General features: G+C 34.6%; 1 long non-coding RNA gene across 1 annotated transcript; it reads right to left on the bottom strand.

The window, feature by feature from the left end:
- Window positions 1–10,139: 10,139 nt before the first annotated feature.
- LOC149204549 (uncharacterized) lies at window positions 10,140–11,865 on the bottom strand. Its single transcript, XR_016251783.1, has 3 exons — window positions 11,802–11,865; window positions 11,389–11,490; window positions 10,140–10,516 (listed from the first exon to the last, which is right to left on the bottom strand). It is a non-coding gene; the product is annotated as an uncharacterized LOC149204549 (long non-coding RNA).
- Window positions 11,866–19,800: the final 7,935 nt, after the last annotated feature.

Genomic DNA, 19,800 nt, shown 5'->3' with positions numbered 1-19,800 from the left:
AGCATAAAAATGAGTGAAGAAGAAATATTCACAGAACACTTGCTCAACTTTGATTAAGTAACCAATATGATTAGAGGACTCAGTGAAGAAGTCAAGGAAGGTATGATTGTTCAAAAGTTTTTAAGATCTCTACCCATGATATTTAATGCCAAATTCTCTGCCATTGAAGAAATGGGTGATTTAAAGAATCTCAATATAGATCAACTCTTTAGTACTCTCAGAGCTTAGCAGATGAGAGTAAGAAGAGAGAAGCCTAAACTTAAGGAGGCAACGTTCAAAGTGTCCAAGAAAGCCAAGGAGCACAAATATCATCAAGATTGCTCCAGATGTGAATTTTATCAGGAGCTAGCTCAATTTTCTAGGAAATTAAAGCATGGCTCAGGAAAATATAAAGGGAATTTGACCTTTAAATGCTTTTACTATGGAAGAGTTCGACATTTCTCATCTAAGTACCCTTACAAAGAATGGACAAAAAAGGAAGATGATAAAAAATTTAGAAACAAATCTCAAACACATCAAAAGAAGAAGTTCTATAAGAAAAAGTGGATTTACTCCAAAGTGGATAACTCAGCACTAGAGTCAGACAAAGAAAACTCATTAGAATATTATTCAAATAAGTATTTATTTATGGCATTCGGAGTAGACTCCAAGAAAGAAAATAGTATTGACTCTGAAGATGAGGAAGAAGAAGTAGGAGTAGTGGAATTTGAAACGAAACTATTCGGTGTTCTAGATGAGTTAAATAATGCCAAGAGAAAGAATCAGAAACTAAAAGAACAACTGCAACATGCTAAAGAAGGTATATACAACTTAGACAATGAGGAGATTTTTATCAAAAGGAAAAAATTGAAGAATCCATTAAAAGCAAAGATAGTTTATGCTTTCTACTAGAAGAAAAACAAGGATCATGTGAGATGCTAGAAGAAGAGAACAAGAATTTAAAACAGGAATTGTTCAAGGTAAAGAAGGAAACGATCTAAAAAACACGAAAAGATGAAATTATATCCTTGAATGTCAAATTAGAAGAAGCTAAATGAAGGGGAGAAGTTCTTCATGATTTGATCCATGAATGGGGACAGAATTGTGAGAGTCTCGAGGTAGAGGTCGTCTATTTGAGAAAAAATCTTGAGAAATTTGAGACCGAGAAAGGTATAAATGAAAAATTTGCAAAAGGAACAAGAAAGCTAGATCATATTTTAAACAGTAAAAGGTCTTCAGGAAACAAAATAGGCTTGTGATACTCTAGACCACAAGAATCTTTTATGGGAAAGATGAACTTCAGGTCCACGGTATTTGAGGAACCTTGGAGCTATGCAAAGATGTGTCAAGTAATAATCAATGAAGATAAAATGTAGGAAGCCAAACAGGATCCCATCACTTGAACAATAACTCCATCCACCCTAAGGAGCCACACCAATGGAGAATGAATAAATCATCTAGACAACAGAGGTACTGTCATGCACAAACTCATGAACTTTCCAACTCCAGGTACTCTTGTTTATTTTATGGTCATTGTTATAAATGTCACATCTTGGGACATAAGGTTGTCTATTGTAGAAGGATCAAAGTTGAAAGAAATGAAAATTCTAGATATGATGAGTATCATAATTTTAGATCTCAAAACTCTCCTTCGAGAGATCAAAATGCCTTCTCTCCCCTAATGAGTGATGTTGAATTTTTCAAATGTAATAATTTTTGGCACAAGACAAGTGAGTGTAGAAGGAGGTTTGATTACACATCTAAGTCTGAGAATACTGGTAGCCAAATTTTCAAAAATATTAGGAGGATTGGAAACAAAAATATGGAAAGAGCATGGAATGTGGACTTGCTCTATCAACACATAACAAGAGAACATATGGTATGTGTATAATGGTTGTTCCAATCATATGACTGGGGATAAGAGAAAATTTATGCTGCTAAAAGAAAAGGACAGAACGAACAATGTCACTTTTTGAAACAATGCCCCAACAAGAATTAAGGGTAAGGGCATAGTGAGTCTTGATCAAAATACTAAAGTCCAAAATGTGTTGTATGTAGAATGTCCCAAGCACAAATTTCTTAGTGTAAGCCAAATGTGTGATAATGGCTATAATTTGACCTTTTGATCCAAGGAATGTGAGATCCGACATGAAGAAAATGGAGAGATGGTGGGAAAAGTGGTCAGAACACATAATAATGTATATGTGTTTAATGACTCGACGGTAAGTTTATATTTGAGAAAGACGAATGAAGCTTAGTTATGGCACATGATACTTGGTCATATGAATTTTGATAGTTTGATAAGAGTCAGCAAGTTGGGAGTTGTGAGAGGATTGCCAAGACTGTCAAATCCTGATAGATCAATCTGCAGGTCATGTCAATTTTGTAAGAATACTAGGACTTATTTCAAGACAAAATAATTCTCTTCATCTATAGCATTGGAGCTAAGTCACACATATATCTACGACCCAAATAGAGAAAAAATCCCAAGAGGGGAAAAGTATTTTATGCTTCGTATTGATGATTTTAGAAGGGCCACTTGGAGCGTTCTCTTGAAAGAAAAATCAAAAGTGTTTAAACATTTAAATTTTTTTAAAGCTCAAATAGAAAATAAGAAAGATCTAAAGGTCAAATAGAGGAGGAGAATACACTTCAAGAAAGTTTGAATAATAAGAGCATGGAATAGGGAGGTTGTATTTTGTGGCTAGAACTCCACGACAAAATGGAGTAGGTGAGAGAAAGAACAGAAAATTCCAGGATATGACCAGAGCTATGATGTATGAAGTAGATGTACTTTACACATTATCGGGAGAAGTAGCACAAGCAATATCGTACCTATCAAATAGAGCACCACTCAAGCCTAATAGTGATAAAAATCACTATGAGTTGTAGAAGGGAAGACGAGCATCAGTTAAACAATATAATGTGTTTGGGAGAAAAAGCTTTATCGAAAGGAATGATAAAAATTCCGAAAAGTTTGATTCACATGCTAATGAGGGTATATTACTTAGGTACTATGCTTGAAGTAAAGGATACAAGTGTTAAAACAAAAGGACAAAGAGGATTGAGGATTGCATTGATGTAGTAGTAGATCAAATAGCTTCATAACCTGAGTCCTCCAAAGGAAACATGAACTCATATGGAGAGGAGAGTTGACCCATCAAGCCCTAAGACCATGATGAAACAGAGTCAAATAATGAAGATGTAGAAACGAGAAAAACTCCAAGACCCAAAACATGTTCCAGGTATGTATAAAAAGAAAATCCCAAGAGTTAAATTCTTGGAGATCAAAGGCTTGGTGTTTAGACCAAGAGGAAATTTGTAAACAATTCATCTCAAGTTGAGCCTAAAAATCTCTGTCATGGAAGTTCTTGAAATTAAATTTCAATAAATAGAAAACAAATTCCACTTACAACCACTAAAACTATTGAAACTATTAACTCAAAGCTATTTTCTTTATCCTTTTATAAATGTTCACACTACCTTGCACTCCAAAGAAAAGTGTATAGTGACATCAACCATGTCATAGTCTATCTATTATGTATTTTGGAATTTTTTGGGCACATCGGTTGTGCTATGCCTATTTATCTAGAGAGTGGGATAGCTATGGCATAACATAGAGAAGAGGAAAATACCTGTAACCGAGAGAGACAACCAACTGTGGACAAGTGAAGTTGTTAGGTACGATTGAAAGCCCCTTTGTGGTGAGGGTTCGAATAACACTGGCTCTCAAAGGCATCATTGAAGAGAACATGCAAAATAGGAGCGTGCTCTTGCTGCAGTCAAACCCTATTCACAAGAAGATTTTGGTGCTTATCCACAATGGGAAGCCTGTTTGTGAGTCCATGATTATTGCGCAGTACATCGAGGAGACATGGGGAAATAAGGCACACAATCTTGTGCCCAAAGATCCATATAACCGAACCATTGCGCGGTTCTGGATTCCTTTTGTTAAAGATAAGATAATTTAACTTATTTTGGAGTAAGTTTTTTAGGTTGCTAGAATTCGATAATTATTTTTTAGGTCCCTAGAATTCCACAATACAATTTTTGGCAAAATCTTATTTTCAATAGACTAAAATTCTTTTAGTGGCTAAAATCCGATAACATTTTTTTGGCAAATTCATGTTAAGTTGGTCTATAATACAATTTTTGGCAAAATCTTATTTTCAATGGCCACCTAAAATTCTTTTAGGTGGCTAATGGGGCAAAATCATGTTAAATTCGTTTTATGTAGGGATAAGGTGATTTAATTTATTTTCAATGAAATAGTTTTCAGCTCAAATCTCATTTACAATTTGCGGAAAAATCATGAATTTAAGTTATTATATCGAAATGCATAATACTATTCGTATCACCAATTTGTGTTCTTGAGATTTTTAATTACTTTTTGGTGTGGGATTAATTACTTTAATATATATTTATTTATTTATTGTTTTAGGCTTTTTAATATATCTTTTAAAATTAATAAATCACAGTCATACTTTAATATATTTTGACATAAGTGTGGATGTTGGTTAAGAGTGGGATGCTTTTTTTTTCAAAAAGTGTGCCATGTTTAAAATTTGTTTATTTATGATCTTTGAGTGTCATGTAAACTATTCTCATGGTTGGGGTTATTAACTTATGTCTCTTTAATATAAATGTTATGTTATTTCTCATACGGCAAGTTATAATTTTTCTATTGCAATGAACCAAGTATGTCTAGGTGGATTGGCTCAGGCTTTTGATGAACCTCACAATGGTTCCTACATGATCATTGATGAATATGTAGGTGATGAGAAGAATGTTTGTTTTAACATGTGTGTCATATTTAACACGTCTCTCGCTGGTCCTGGTAACCGTTCTCCTGCTTTGGGTCATCAACTCATGTCCTCTCATTATAAATGCAGGGAGTTACTTGAACAGTGGTGAATGTGCGACATTGTCTCGGGTGGTGTGGAGGAGGTATCTCACTTTGATGCTTATGTTTCTCAGTTGCATTACTCTCTGAATGTTTAGGGTGCTTGTTTTCTTCCCATGGTAAATTTGTTAGTAATTTCTGTTTGGTGGCAAGTCAACATATGTTTAGTCATTTCTCTTCAGTTCTAGGAGCACTGAATTGGGTCAATGTTTTTCATATTGTTTTTTCACAATACAATGACTAGGCCAACCTTTGAATTGTTGGTTCTTTTATCCACCTCAACACTCCAAGGAATTCATCCCACAAATATTTTATTTAACTATCAACTTTGGTTTGTGCCATATGATATTCTAGCAATTTCTCTGTATGGTTTTTGTGGTTTTAGTCTCCCTTTTTGTTTGGTAATGCAATTTGGGTTTTGGGTGTCTTATGTCTCTTATATCTATCAATTCGGGTTTCATTCTGTTTTTGGAAATTGGTGTGTCTCAAGCTTATGGGGTAACTCCTTTTGTTATATCCCTCTAAATATTTTTAATGTTGAGTCTGTGGTCTATTTTACCTTGAAGTGGTGCGTTCTACCTTATAATGCAACTAGCCTTAGTTTGTGTTAAGTGGTGTCTAATTGGAGTATATTTATTTCATCCACCCACACTACTTTTGGGGTCTACTTATGGAGTTTAGGAGATGACTTGCTTGTGCTTGGGACGAGATTTAAAGAGCTTGGGGTTTGTTCCTTTATTTGTCTTGTTGGTCATTGTTTTTCCCAACATTGTGTAAACTACTCATTCACCTCTGTAACTATGCCTCCTAGATAGAGAACGAAAAGTCGTAGAGAAGGTGTGAACAATTCTACCTCTCATTGTCGAAGATTTTTTGGTTGGGAGTCAGTTGAAAATTATTCTGATTCGATCCCTCTAGAAGCCAAGAGGGAAATTCTCCACCTTGAATCAAAGGATTTTGGTGACCGTTGGTACTTCTCTAATTCTGAGGTGGGAGGAGATGGCCTCAAATGGATTCCTGATCTGGGGAAATTCAAAAAACGAAAACTTTGTTTTCTACATTCTCTTGCAGTGCACCAGCAGATGGATAACTTCTTCCACATGGTCCTCAGAGACAAGAAAATGGATAATTATAAACTTTTTGTAGGACAATATCATATCAAATGCCTGGTATTAAATGTGCATTTTTTCTTGGATGATATTGTGTTACGTTTGAGCAAGGTTGAAAAATATGTGGTATTTGAGTTGAATTTTGAGACTAAGGAGCTTACTAATCCCCTTGCAGTCATAAATGATGCACCTTCTATTGCCTCTCCAACTGCTAATTCCTCTCATTTTTCTCAAGTTATTATATCAGACTGATGAGGGATTTGATGGTTCATCTTTTTAAATACCTCTCGAGGCATTATCACTTCGCTTCCTGTAACTCTTGGAGGTGCCTTTTGTTCACTCTCTAGCAAAATGGCAACCAACAACATCATTTTCTATTTGAAGGTCAACACCATTGTTTTCCACACCTAACACGAATTTTGGTCTCGACTTTTACAAAGGTTTGGTGAATGTTGGTTTCTAGCCTTCTATGCAAGTTTTTAAATCACATTTTTCTATCTAAAGATGCAAGTTTTTTATTATTGCCTGATTATGTAGCACATCTTGTTACATTGCTATGATATTTGTCATGCAATACTAGTAGTGGCCTATGGATATATTATGATGTAAATATGTTAGTCTTACATTTTTGTCCCTTGTTTCTGTAGCACCCAAGGTTCCAGTATGCTATAGTAAGAAATGGTGCTTAGTTTTTTTTACGTGGTTGGAGGATTGCACTCCCAAGACAAACTTTTTGGGATGCCACTCTCTATATGCGCTCAATGTAAAACTCATCTTTATCAATAGAAAAGATTTGCATCTTCTTACAAAAAAAAAAAGAACTGTCCTTTTTATTTTGTATTTTTAGAATTTGTAAGCACATAGTTACAAATAAATATAAAGTGTTTTATTAGAAATAAATATATGTAGAACATTTAAAATATTTTGTTTGGAAGAAAAAGTTATAATTGCATTCATAGGAACAAGTAAAGATTACATTTTTTAGATACACATAGTGTGTATTCATATATAAGAAAAGAAAAGAAAAATGAAGAGTAGTTGGGTGAGCTCATATAGAGGCTTTTGTGAATAAGTGTCAAAACACAAGTTTTGTGCTAAAATTCATACAAAAAGGCATAAATCAAAGCTTTTAGATGCCACATTCAAATATTTCTCAAAAACACAAGTTTTGCGCTAAGATTCATAGAAAAAGACATACATCAAAGCTTTTAGATGGCACATTCAAATATTTCTCAAGAACAATGTTGTATGGGAACATCAGACGAACTATCCTTAGAATTATAGAGTAAGGAGATAAAATATGATATTATGCTCAGATTATGTTGGCGTTGGTCCATGTAATAAGTCTTTGAAATTTTGGTGCTAAAACTAATAAACTTGTCCATCTTTTTTCTCTATAATACACCACAAACCATGTTCCACATCAAGGCCTTCTTTGGACAGGCTGTCCATTATTTTATTGCTTTTAGTGTAAATATGTTTGCATGAGAAAGATAAAAATAATATTTAAAATATTGAAAGATATTTTAATAAATTAACTTTTGGTTATGAAACCAAATCAATAACTAAATTTAAATAACTTAAAATTAAAATATCATACAAGTGAAGAAATATGATTATAATAAAAAAAAATTTTAAATATAATTCTTTATTTTATTGTAGTAAGAGGCGTGTTTTATTATAATCTAGTATGAGTGAGAAGACATGAAATTCCTTCCATACTTAATGTAGAGTTTAAAAAGAAAGAAAAATAAAGAAAAAAATATGTAACATAAACCTCATTGAAAGTTTAAGACTATATATATATATATATATATATTTCTTGTGATGAATATTGATTAAAAGACGCTTGTATGAAGGAACTTCCTCCAAATCATTTTCATTCATTCATATATATATGAATTATAATTGTTTTTAAGTCCTACATAATAAACTTTCTGTTATCTAATAATATTTTTCTCAATATTGTAATTCCATTTAAACTTCCAACAATATTGATTATAAAATACTTATATGAAAAAACTTCCACTTAGAAAATTATAAACATTTATAAATATAAATTTAAAACAAATTTAGATGTATAAACTCAAACATATATAAACCATATAAATAGTAAATAATTTAATCTTTGAAATTCTAACAGAACATTCTTCATAAATAATATATTATTATAAATATGCTAATATTTTGTTACAACTGGACAACTATTTTGTTTTGTTTTTCTCATGTATAATAAGAAAAGTAATATCACAGCTGGACAACTATTTTGTTTTTACCATGTATAAAAAGAAAAGTAATATCACATATTGTAAAAGCATATAACTGCCCAAATAAATATTTTGACAATATATCATATAAATTAGATGTATAATAGCCCAATTATATATTCAATATTATTGTAAAGTTAACCTATAATTTCCGAATATTAATAAGGCTCTGCAATATATCATATAAATTATTTGCATTATTATTTGCATATTTGTTTTTTGCAAAATTATTTTCATCATATTTATCGAGAGCAAAATATGGAAAAGGATGGATGTTTTTTTTAAAAGAGAGGGTTTTCAGTTTGGTTGGAAGAATGTTTTTATAATCCATCTCACAAGAGGGCTTTTTTGAGTTTTGATTATTGGACTTATATTTTTTTGTTTTTTTTTTTTTTCATGATTTTGTTTTTTTAAGCTGAATGTTGTTGGCCCTGTAACCACTTCGTATTTGATATGTAACATCTTTGTTCTCCGAAGTGCTTTTTGTACGGTCTTTTTATCCTCAGATCTAAAATATGTGATTTCTATATTAAATATAAAGAAGCTTTGGCCTAAAGGAAAAAATTAAAAAATTATATTTTTAATATAATTATGAGGTATAATGTCTCCAGTTTCTATTCTGCAACGTTCTGCACCATCAATCCCCTATGTTAGACGATTGAATTCCTTTCCGCCGTTGGTCTGAGCAACAACCGTCAGCCGGCATTGTTCACAAAGGTGTAAGAGCGAGCAACAGATGCCCGCCTGTGTCGACACAGGTGTGAGACCGTTGCACAAACTGAACACTTTTTTCCTCACTTCAACCGTCCACGCTTGAATGCTTGAATGGTACCGTCAACAATACACAAACTATATCTTCAAAGATTTTCATTTGGAATTTCGTCGGCACCAAGAGTATCAACGGTAATCATGGCTTCGTCTAGGCTTCGTCTAGGTGCTTCTCTTGGAAAAGAAGTGCTCCAGTTTGAATCCAGCTTCATCAATATCAGCCTAGCCAGCGGACAAATATGAACAAAACTGGCTATACAACAAGAGAAGCTCGATTGTTAGGGTTTCTAGCCAGCGTTACCTTGATCTTCTGCAGTATAATACAGGTTTCGTTATCCATTCTAGAAAAACAAAATCTAAATGTGGTCAGAATACATGCCGTAAAAATCTAATGAATTTCTGAATATTTTTGAATTTTTGTTTGGGTTTTTTCCTGCAACACGTACATTATGGGAATACAACCCTTACTCCAACAAAATTATTCAACTGTTTTCAAAATCGGCACCAGATTACCAAACCTTCTATGAATAATGGCACCGAGAATAAAGAGAGTTAACCATAGAACCTGAGGGGGCCAATATCCATTTTCCTCCAAGCATTTCTTGAGCTCAAACCAAAATCTTAGTGACCCCAATATACGATATACCTCGCCATTTCCTGTGCATAGTTGCATGTTATGCACACCTATTCCATTTCCTTTCTCTGCCCACTAATAATAACAGAAAAATGGAAAAACACATTGGCCCTACTAATCTCAACGTTGTCTAAAAAGAAAAATTCCAGAAGGTTACATGCAGGAAAGGCCACTTCTAAAAACAAATTCCTTCAGATCCATGCCTATTTGATTTAGTGACCTAGTGTCTCGAACTTAGTAGTTAGTATATAATAACTTATTGTGGACTTTTCTAATTTTATCAATATACTAACCACTTCTATATCAAACAAGGGGAGCTGCGACGCAGCGAGTCCCTGCGTGAAGTTGAGCCTGTCTATTATGTACTACAAAGTAGAGGAAAACACATTTCAATATATAGTCAATGGCATAAAACAATGAACTGAGTTTTTAAGAAGCAAAATGCAGCTTCTGTATACAGCATCGTTGAATTGTGTCACTATATAGTCAATGGCATAAAACAATGAACTGAGTTTTTAAGAAGCAAGTTGAGCCTGTCTATTACGCACTACAAAGTAGAGGAAAACACATATCAATATAGTTTTTAAGAAGCAAAATGCAGCTTCTGTATAGAGCATCGTTGAAATCAGAGATAGCAAATTGACATTGATTTTTGCTGCATCCAGTTGCTTTCCTAAGAGCAAAAGGTAGGCAAAAGCCTTAATGACAAAACTATTACACACTGCAGTCCTTATCTAACTTATGAAGTTATTAGGACACGGACATTGACTGTAGGCCGAGAGATACATGCTGTCTGCAGTTGAGTAGAGCCGGTGATGGCGGACCCAAATGCATATTTGAAGCATCCGTTGTACACCTGTAATAGAGAAAGAAGCGGGGAAATAAGACAATGCATAAGATAATCCAAAAAAGATATTAGTTTTTTTTTGGTTTCTTTTTCCTTTGTCTTTCGACTTTTACGATGTCAATGATCAGAAGAGTCATGAGAATAAGTGCTAAGAGAAACAATGCTGTGAGTTCAGTAAGTTGGCTTATGCTAATGGATTCCATGTTATGTGAAGCGGGGAGGTGTGCCAATTTATACAAAAGTTCAACGTGTTTGTGAGGTGGTTTTAAGTGTGAATGGTGCTAAAATACTTGAGGTGCAATTAAGTGGTCGATAAGACATGGGGAGCAAATGGGATATGGAATGATGTATTTGGCGGTAGAAGTGATGCATATGGTGCTAAAATACTTGAGGTGCAATTAAGTGGTCGATAAGACATGGGGAGCAAATGGGATATGGAATGATGTATTTGGCGGTAGAAGTGATGTATCTGACATCGAGCAATCTTGCTGGTAGATCTAGGTGCAGAAATAATCTTGAAGATCAGATTGGATCAGGGCAGTATTTAATGAAATGGGGTTGAAATGGCATATGGAATGATGGATGTGGCGGCAGTAGTAAATGCGAAATTAGGTGCCCCTTAATGATGGGCATATCGATCTGACATGGGGTGCAAATGGCATATGGAAGCGGCAGGGCATATCGATCTGACATGGATGAGCAAGAAGGCGGCAGGGCATATCAATCTGACATGGATGAGCAAGAAGTTGTTTGCACTACTACTAGATTAGGGTTTGTTGAAGAGATCAAAATAGATCCACTGTCCTTTTATGATCTCAACAAGATTAAACGCCGAATATGGAATAAATACAAAAATTTTAAGAGCAAACCTTGTCACTGACCTTTGGAATTTTACCATTCAGCATCGTCTTCATGGCACGCACTTTTTGGTTTCTCTTTTTGGTAGATTGGCATTCATGGTAGAAGCAATTGGAGAGCACTAACTGCATTATGGTAACAGGTTTGTAGATCGTCTTAAGTAAAAATCAGTAAATGCTTGACCAATGGGGCCCTGAGGCCATTGGTCAATTTAGAAGCCAACATCAGTTATTATATGGCATTTGCATATTTCTGCTTAGATGATTTACAAGAAATAAATCAATAAAGTTCTTTACTCCTGTTGGCCTGAAGCTATTTTTATATCACGTTTAAAGCAAAGTAGTCAGCTCTGGATCTAAGGATCAGAAGAAAAGAATCATAACAACTTTATTATCATTTTAAATTCAGGAGTTAAAACAAAGAGGCCCATGCGTACCTGTTGTTGCATGAACAGTGGCCATGAGGGCCTCAGCAATAGCAAATTCTTCATTCACGACCTGTAGCCAGTCCCTAATCAACACAGGAGCACTAACTGCATTATGGTACAGATTCTAATAGATTTTTATAAAACCCTTCCCTTTTCAAATTTTCGGTAAATAAACAATTTCCCACGGGTACGAAACATATTTGTCCAAATTTTACTGGAGTACGCAATAAACCACTGATTTTCATTAGTTTGGGTGCCAATTTACAGATATATGTTATACATGTTTTAACTCTAGAATTTATAAATTCTTGAGACGCATGGGAAAAACAGTAACTTACAAGAGCTTTGGTCACAAAACAAGATTTACAAAAATGTCTATATCTACTTATCGCAATGGCGTTTGTCTCCAAGGACTTTAGAAACTTCAGCCTTTTTGATTTCAGACATCAGACATTTCAAACAGTGTATCAACATAAGAGCTTCTGTGTAACATCAGAAAGTGATAAAACTTCAAGTCGAAGTCATAAAAGGGGTGAGTGTAATTCCTACAGACTTCAAAGCCTGAGTGGTTATGACCTAAAAGCAACAACATCGACAAACAAAAATGCTTAAAATAAGGGTTTCGTGGTTCGGCACTCGAAGACGACTTCTGGTGTTCAACATCTCTGGTGAGTTTCTCTTTGAGTTTGGCTGACGACGATAATGAGCCACGCAATGTGGCTTGGAATGGACGACTATGACGAGCCACGCAAAATGATAGCTTGAAACTGAGTACGACGCCACTATATGGATCCGGGCTGCAAAAAGCAATCCATATTCAGCTATACAGGAAAGAAATGTTGAAAAAGATTAAAGAAAAACAGATGAGATGACGAGAAAGATTCACGAAAGAATAGAAAATAATATTATATTTTGGAGAAGTTAATTAGAAATGAGCGGAATACCTTCAAATCTGAGGGTTGTGCCATCCTTCTATTGAAGCGTTTGAGGAGAGATTTAAAGCCAAACAAATAGAGAAGATCTTGTAGCAAACAATGCTTTTATCAGTTCACCAAATTGCTCAAGAACTAAAACCTAAACAAGTATAGGTTTTAGCACTGTAGTTTATACTTGTTTAAACCTGTAGTTTAGACTAGTATAAACTACAGTGCTAAAACCTAACGTCAGTTATTTTGACACAAAAAGAATAAACTCCTCAAAAAAAAGCCAAAACCTAACACCAGTTCTTTTGACACAGGGAGAATCAGCTCCTCAAAAAAATTAAACTTTTCTTCCAGTTATCTGATAAATAAAAATCTAACTTTTCTTCCAGTTATCTTAATGGCCGAGCTTGAAGTCTGACAAGAAAGAAACTGCCTGGCTCAGCATCTCTAAGTCTTTGGAAACACAAAACTTATGATAGATTGGGCAAATCAACAGTGAAGCACTGGGAATCTGGACCTAATTGCTGTTATGAAACAAGTGAACGAGGTAAAGGCCACTTTTGAGTTTATCCCATTTACTCATGTTTATTTTGAATTCAATACACGAGCAGATATGAAAAAAGCTATTGTGCAAGAGGGTACTCTACTTGTACATGAGTACAGAGAAGGTTCTCTCATTTCAAAATCTGAGAAATCCTTGTACAAATGTTTTGATGATATTAGCACTATGGAGGACAAATTTATGAATGTATGTAAGGTACTGAAAGTTAGTATAAGCTTCCAGGATAAGCTGTAATGCTTTTTGACTTTTGGAGGAAGACTGTAATAAGTACATTTAGCATCTCTTTTGCTCATATATGAACAGGTGGTCATGATAAGTAACCGATCCAAGAAGGAATGTTCAATGTATATTTGATTTCTATCTTGGAAACATTAATATAAAGATTTGTTTTTCTATGGAAATAAAAAAGGAGACTTAAGCATCGAAAGAAGCATTGATATCATAAAAAGATTATAACCCAAAGTGCTTTGCAACAATGAAGGGGAAAAATGTGCAGTAAGAATATTCAATGATCAATCTTATCATTAGTAATGGATGCATCAAATGAAGCTCAAAAGATAAATTAGCTCAATACAGAATTCACTCCAGCTTGTTAGAATTTCCATATCTCAATACTTGATTCAAGGCATGCAAGTAACAAAGCCGTAACAAATTTTGATCTGAAAAATTGAAGCATTGATAATCCACTAAGTCATGTAACCAGCAATGTGCATGAAGGGGAACCACCATTGTGGGATGTCAGGGTATTTGCGCATCAATTTAGTATGGATATCAGGCCGATTGTTTTTGGATGCTGCTACAGCACGCTGCCATATTTCCCTGCACCATAACAACGCATGTCATTTAAACTAGCCAATCTGCTGTGCTGTGACAGAGTGAGGCCAAATCCAGCACACCCACGATACACTGGTCAGGGTTGAGAATAGATAACCAGGGAACTTGCCATTACTACAAACTAATGCAATAGCTAGAGGTCAAATAGATGGATATTTTAAAATGTATATATAAATAATGTGATATAAAAATATAATTTACCCCAGCCTAAATCCATTTATACTCTTTCTAAATTGAAAAACATAACAACATAATAGAGATGGAATAATGTAACATAACTTCGAATCTGGCATCTAATAAACCGACATCCGAACAAAAATAAAAACAAGCAGAAGAGCAGAAGAGATTTTTTTTGTTACCAGCTCAATGAAGATAGCTCCCCTGATAAAATCAAGCAGTTTTCCGAACCCAGAGTTCGACTCCACTTGCATCAAAGAATGAGCAATCAGCGGGTCCACGCACGTAGAAAGGATCTTCATAAATCTGATGCTGCGTAGACTTTAAAATAAAATGACATTAATTTGCGCATTTGATAAGCATCCGGACTTTTATATATTTTAAATAAATCATCGTCTTGGATGATTGAGAGAGGGATGGTTTCGACGCCTGAGAAGCATGCTGGCTTTTACGTGTTTGAATGAAAATGATAAGAGTTTCACTTAAAATAAATAGTCTTGCATGATGGCGTTAGATGGCTTCTTGCTACGAAAGTGAAAGGCTCAATTATTCACATGTTTGTTAGAAAAACCCCATCCGTCAATTTAATATTACAAAGTGCTTTTAAATGTATAGTATTACTGCTAATAAGTTGTAATTTCCCTTATTTCAGAAGCAAAGCAATTTAATGGTTTGAAATTTTTCTTATTTCAGAACCAAAGCCATTTAATTATTTGAAGTTTATAAAACGCGGCATTCTTAACAATGGGGAAAATGAAAATGCAAACGGAAAATAAAGGCAGAATCATGTAATTGTATTATCATTGGCAGGTAAAGGCGCATGGAATAAAAAAAAAGGAAAAAAAGTTAGTGGACTATGTGGGCCTTCGCATGAGAGCCACATGCCTTGCCACTCTATCCTCTATCACCATTACATAGCATGCAATCCGTAACAGCGCCACTTAAATGTTGCATCAAGCTAACATATGTAACTCATTCACAAAGCCAGCGTTTAACACAGAGCACCCACTAATTGTTCCCATGTAGACCAATTAATTCCTCCCATGGCCTTCGATTCACCTGCTGTCTGGCTGTTCTGGTCTCTGTAATCTCCAACGTCTTCAATGCTCGTTAACCCAACTTACTCAACAGACTGCACATTGGAGGGTGAAGAAAATAAAAAGGCTATTCTTCGGCTGTACGTTGCGGTAGAATCGAAAGATGGCGCGACAGTGCGGAAGATTTTGGCCCCCGATACAGAGTGGTCGTTCCACGGCCCGCCACGGTATCGATACTTAGCGCGTTTGCTCACAGGTGTTTATTTCTGCTACCAGCAACCTCAGAAACAGCATCTCGACCTCTGCTACCACAAGGGACCTGTACAGGCATGTGGGGTTCTTCCGCGGGCCTAAATGCACCCTCGCTGCTTCAGAATGGGGGTTCCCACTTTGCTGCTACAGGGAAGGGATCCCTCACTTCCTTGCTGTCTCAGTTCCACTATTCACTAACTCATGGAGGGAATTCCAGCCTACTGTCACCATTAATTCAATACCAGGTTGCTAGAAACCTCTCGCTGCCACAAACCAGGCCTAAGAAGTGCCTCAGATAGTACTCGCTGCCACAATCAGGGCTTGAGAAATAATTTGGTGCTACTACAGTGCCTCAGACATACCCTGCGGCCACAGATGAGTGAACTAGAGGGGCTTGCACGATCAACTAGAAACCACGAAAGGTCGAGACGGAGGAGGGAACTCTTCATCGCTCAAATCTCAATCTACCTAGGAAGTGCAACAGAGGGCTCATGGCCAGAGCATGATCCAGGTAACTCTTCATCGCTCAACAGCAGCGTGCAACCATAAGAACAAGAATGCAAAGCGGTGAATAATAGACTTACAGCAGCGTGCAACCATAAGAACAAGAATGCAAAGCGGTGTATAATAGACTTACGGAATGGAAAAAATAGAATGGATTACAGGCAGTTACAACAGCGTGCAGGGTGCAGACATCGACAAAGCAAATGGATTACAGGCCGTTACAGCAGCAAATGGATTACATGCGGTTACAACAGCGTGCAGACATCTACAAAGCAAATTCAACGGATCATAAACCAGACTCGGAAAGCAGTTTGATTTAAGAACCTCTCACAGTCAATAAAATCCTCGAAGAATCCAAACGCGTGGCTGTATTAAATCAGTAAGTAGTTTAAAATTATAATTATAATTAGCTTCATCCGTTCGGAAAAACAGTAAGTAGTTTTAAATTATAACTATAATTAGCTTATATTTTCGGAAAAGCAAGCGTGTCTAATTAATTCCAATACCGCTAAACTCTACTCCAAATTTAGTTTCAGCTGTTTTATGTTATTACGCTTACGATTTACACGCTGAAGGATTGGTTTACCGTCCTTTTATTAAATGAGAAACCTTCAATGGATTCATACATTTTTCTATAGTTTCTATCAAGAATCAAGTCAACTAAATAAAGAATCGGCCTATAGACACGATATCAAGCTTAAGCACCCTAACTTAGCATTTTTTTAACAGAAATGGGCCGCGGTCCGCGGGGTAAATCAGAAGCACCTGAGAAGGTCCCAGCAGCACTCGATCCCTTCCGGCAGAGGCGCGAATCCATCCTTTGCTAATATATTTCGGTAAGCAGGGCCGACTGAAGGCTTGCCGTTCTGCTCTTCCTTTCCCTCTTCGATCTTCACCAAAAAATTCTCAATCATCTCCATACTTCAAGAAGCAATTCTTTCCCCGTTCCTTCGCGTCTATTGCCTGTTAAATTTTTGCACAAAAATTGCGGAGGCCAAGGAAATCTCGGCTACAGAACGCACTTCGTCATTCGGACATTGCGAACTAGCAAAATTTCAGTCGGAAGCATTGATTATTAAAGTTTTCCCCATCCATATGCAGAGACCACTCCTTTCGTTTTAATGAGCTGCCTCTCACGCATTTAGTTACACCGGGACGAGAACATGCAGGAAGAGCACGGACAGCAGAACACCTGCCATGCACGAAGAGAACGGACAGCCAACACCTGCCAATATGCCAACACCTGCGAACAAGCAACTTAGCATATGTACCCATTCGCACTTAACAGTAAAAATTAAGGAATTAATGTCAGCATTAAATCGAAACCGCAAACCGTCAAGGCCAGTTGATTGTGGGTAAGTAGCAGTTTAAGATATGGTCCGGCCTCTTCCGCCTCGGGAAGAGGCCAAATAAGATGGCCAACAGAAGTTGAAGTGCAAACTTTAGGATATAACTAAAAATACCACTAAAAAACCCGGCGATTTAATGTTATCTGCCCTCCGAACGGTTACTATAGTCCCTGCCGGATGCCAGATGGCAGGGACTAATAAACACTTCTTTATCGCATCCATTTAGTTATATATCAAATAAACACTTCATCATCGCATCTATTTAGTTATATATTTTGAGTATTTTTGTAAAAATAAGTTATATATTTCTTGAGTATTTTTAAGATTAATACGTAGAGTTTCCGCGTAAATCACATAAAGAGAGACATTTGTGTAAATTACATAAAGAGAGACATTTGTCCAGGCGTTTCGAACCAAAATCAACCCGTGTGATTCAACTTGTCATGACGACGAACCATACTGGTTAATTCGAAAAGCGTCGACAAATGTCTCTCTTTATGTGATTTAGGCAGAAGCTCTAACTATTAATATTATGAATCACAGAAGCCTCAATTCAACAATTTTTAAGATTATAGTTTAAATTTTATATTTTTTTGTTGTAGTAGTTTAAAACAGAGTGATTTACTAGGGATGCCAGATTTCACCAAGCCCAAACAATCCGATATTTAACTAACAATCGGATATTTAACCAATTTGCTCAGCGGTTCAGGTCCGATCAGTGGAAATTTTTCATCTTTTTGTCTCCTATTTCTCTTTCCACACTTGGGATATGGAGAAAGGTTGTATAATGTAGAGTAGATTGCCTGCACTTGGAATATGGAGTATATTGATATACATCTGCAATTATTTTCATTCCAGAAATGCTTCCACAATGGGCGTATATACCGATACTTTATCCATGGCCTGTAGGGACTTTTGATGTTTCTTGAATTTTTATATTAAATCTGTTATTAGAACACTTCGGAATTGGTAGTGTAGATATTATAATTGTATTAACAAAATCCTTTTATTGATTAATTCTTTATTCTTAAGGAGATTGTGTTTTGGAAAAATGGTGATAAGGCATTAGAATTGGCCGCCTCATGAATTATAACTGGTTCTGACATCAGTTTAAGTGAGCTTTGAGGCTTCTAAAGCCAAATGAAATATAAATATAGAAATGAAATGGTGATGGAAAATGTATGTTATTTTATTATTTTACAAAGAGAAATGATTAGATGGACCTTTATAGGGAAAAAAATAAATAATAATAATATTCAGAAATTCTTTAATATTTTAATAACAAAAAAATTAATTTATAAAAATGAAACCAATAAAATTTTTTATGAAAGATATTTTAAGAGTGAAAAAAATAAAATAAAATATTAATTTTAATAATACAAATAAAAATAAAATATTTAAGTCTATCTAATAGTCTTAGTTCAATTTAGCAGTAAAATATTTTTTAAAATTTTTAATTTGTTTCATCACTCTCAAGCTAAAAAAGAAATAAATGTATGAAATCTATGATAAATGAGATAAGTAAAAAATTGTATTTATCATTCATGTATCCAAAAAAAATTAAAAAATTAAAAAAATTAAAATTATTATATTAATAACATTAAATCAATTCAATATCTTAATTGTAAAATAAAATACATTATAAAATTGAATATTAAATTCAAAATAAAAATAATAAAATTATTAATTTTTTATTTGCATAAAGTGAATTATAAAATAATATATCTTATAAAAATTTAAATGTTTAAAATTTAAATGTTTAAAATTTAAATGTTTAAAATTGATAATGTTAAAACCTAAATGTTAAAAATAAAATAAAATCAATATAAAGTAAAATACATTATAAAATTTGATATTAAATAGAAAAATAAAAATAATAAAATTATTAATATTTCCCAAAATAAAGGGCATTATACGATCACATCTAGATTAAATTTCTAAAATAATATATAAAAATTAAAATTTTAAAATTTTTTGTAGAAGATTGTAAAATAAAAACAAACAGTATAATAATAAATCAAAGTAGTGAATTAAATATGAATGAGTCATGTAATAAACTATAGAGGTACATGAGAAAAAAAAATATTAATAAAAGAAATAATAGGAATAATATTAAGTCTCTTTAATACGACACATCATGGGACAAACCGAGTCAAATTTGGAGGAAAACGCGCCTTATACAAGAGATAGGGGGCTTATTCACCACTTTGACTATACAATGGTCCGACATGTAAGAAGGGAAGGGAATAAAGCGGCTGATTTCCTCACTAACTAGGGTTGTAATCACCAAAATGGCTCGCTGCAAAAATTATGGCCGATACAACCCAGGGATAACAGGTTCAAAGTTCTGGAGGAAATACTAGCCCAAGT

This window comes from Pinus tabuliformis, chromosome 1_2, assembly GCF_031772625.1.
Source record: "Pinus tabuliformis cultivar Carrire ecotype Pingquan chromosome 1_2, CPIR1, whole genome shotgun sequence".
In the NCBI taxonomy this organism is placed as follows: Eukaryota; Viridiplantae; Streptophyta; class Pinopsida; order Pinales; family Pinaceae; genus Pinus; species Pinus tabuliformis.
This window is presented reverse-complemented; position numbering and strand designations above follow the sequence as displayed.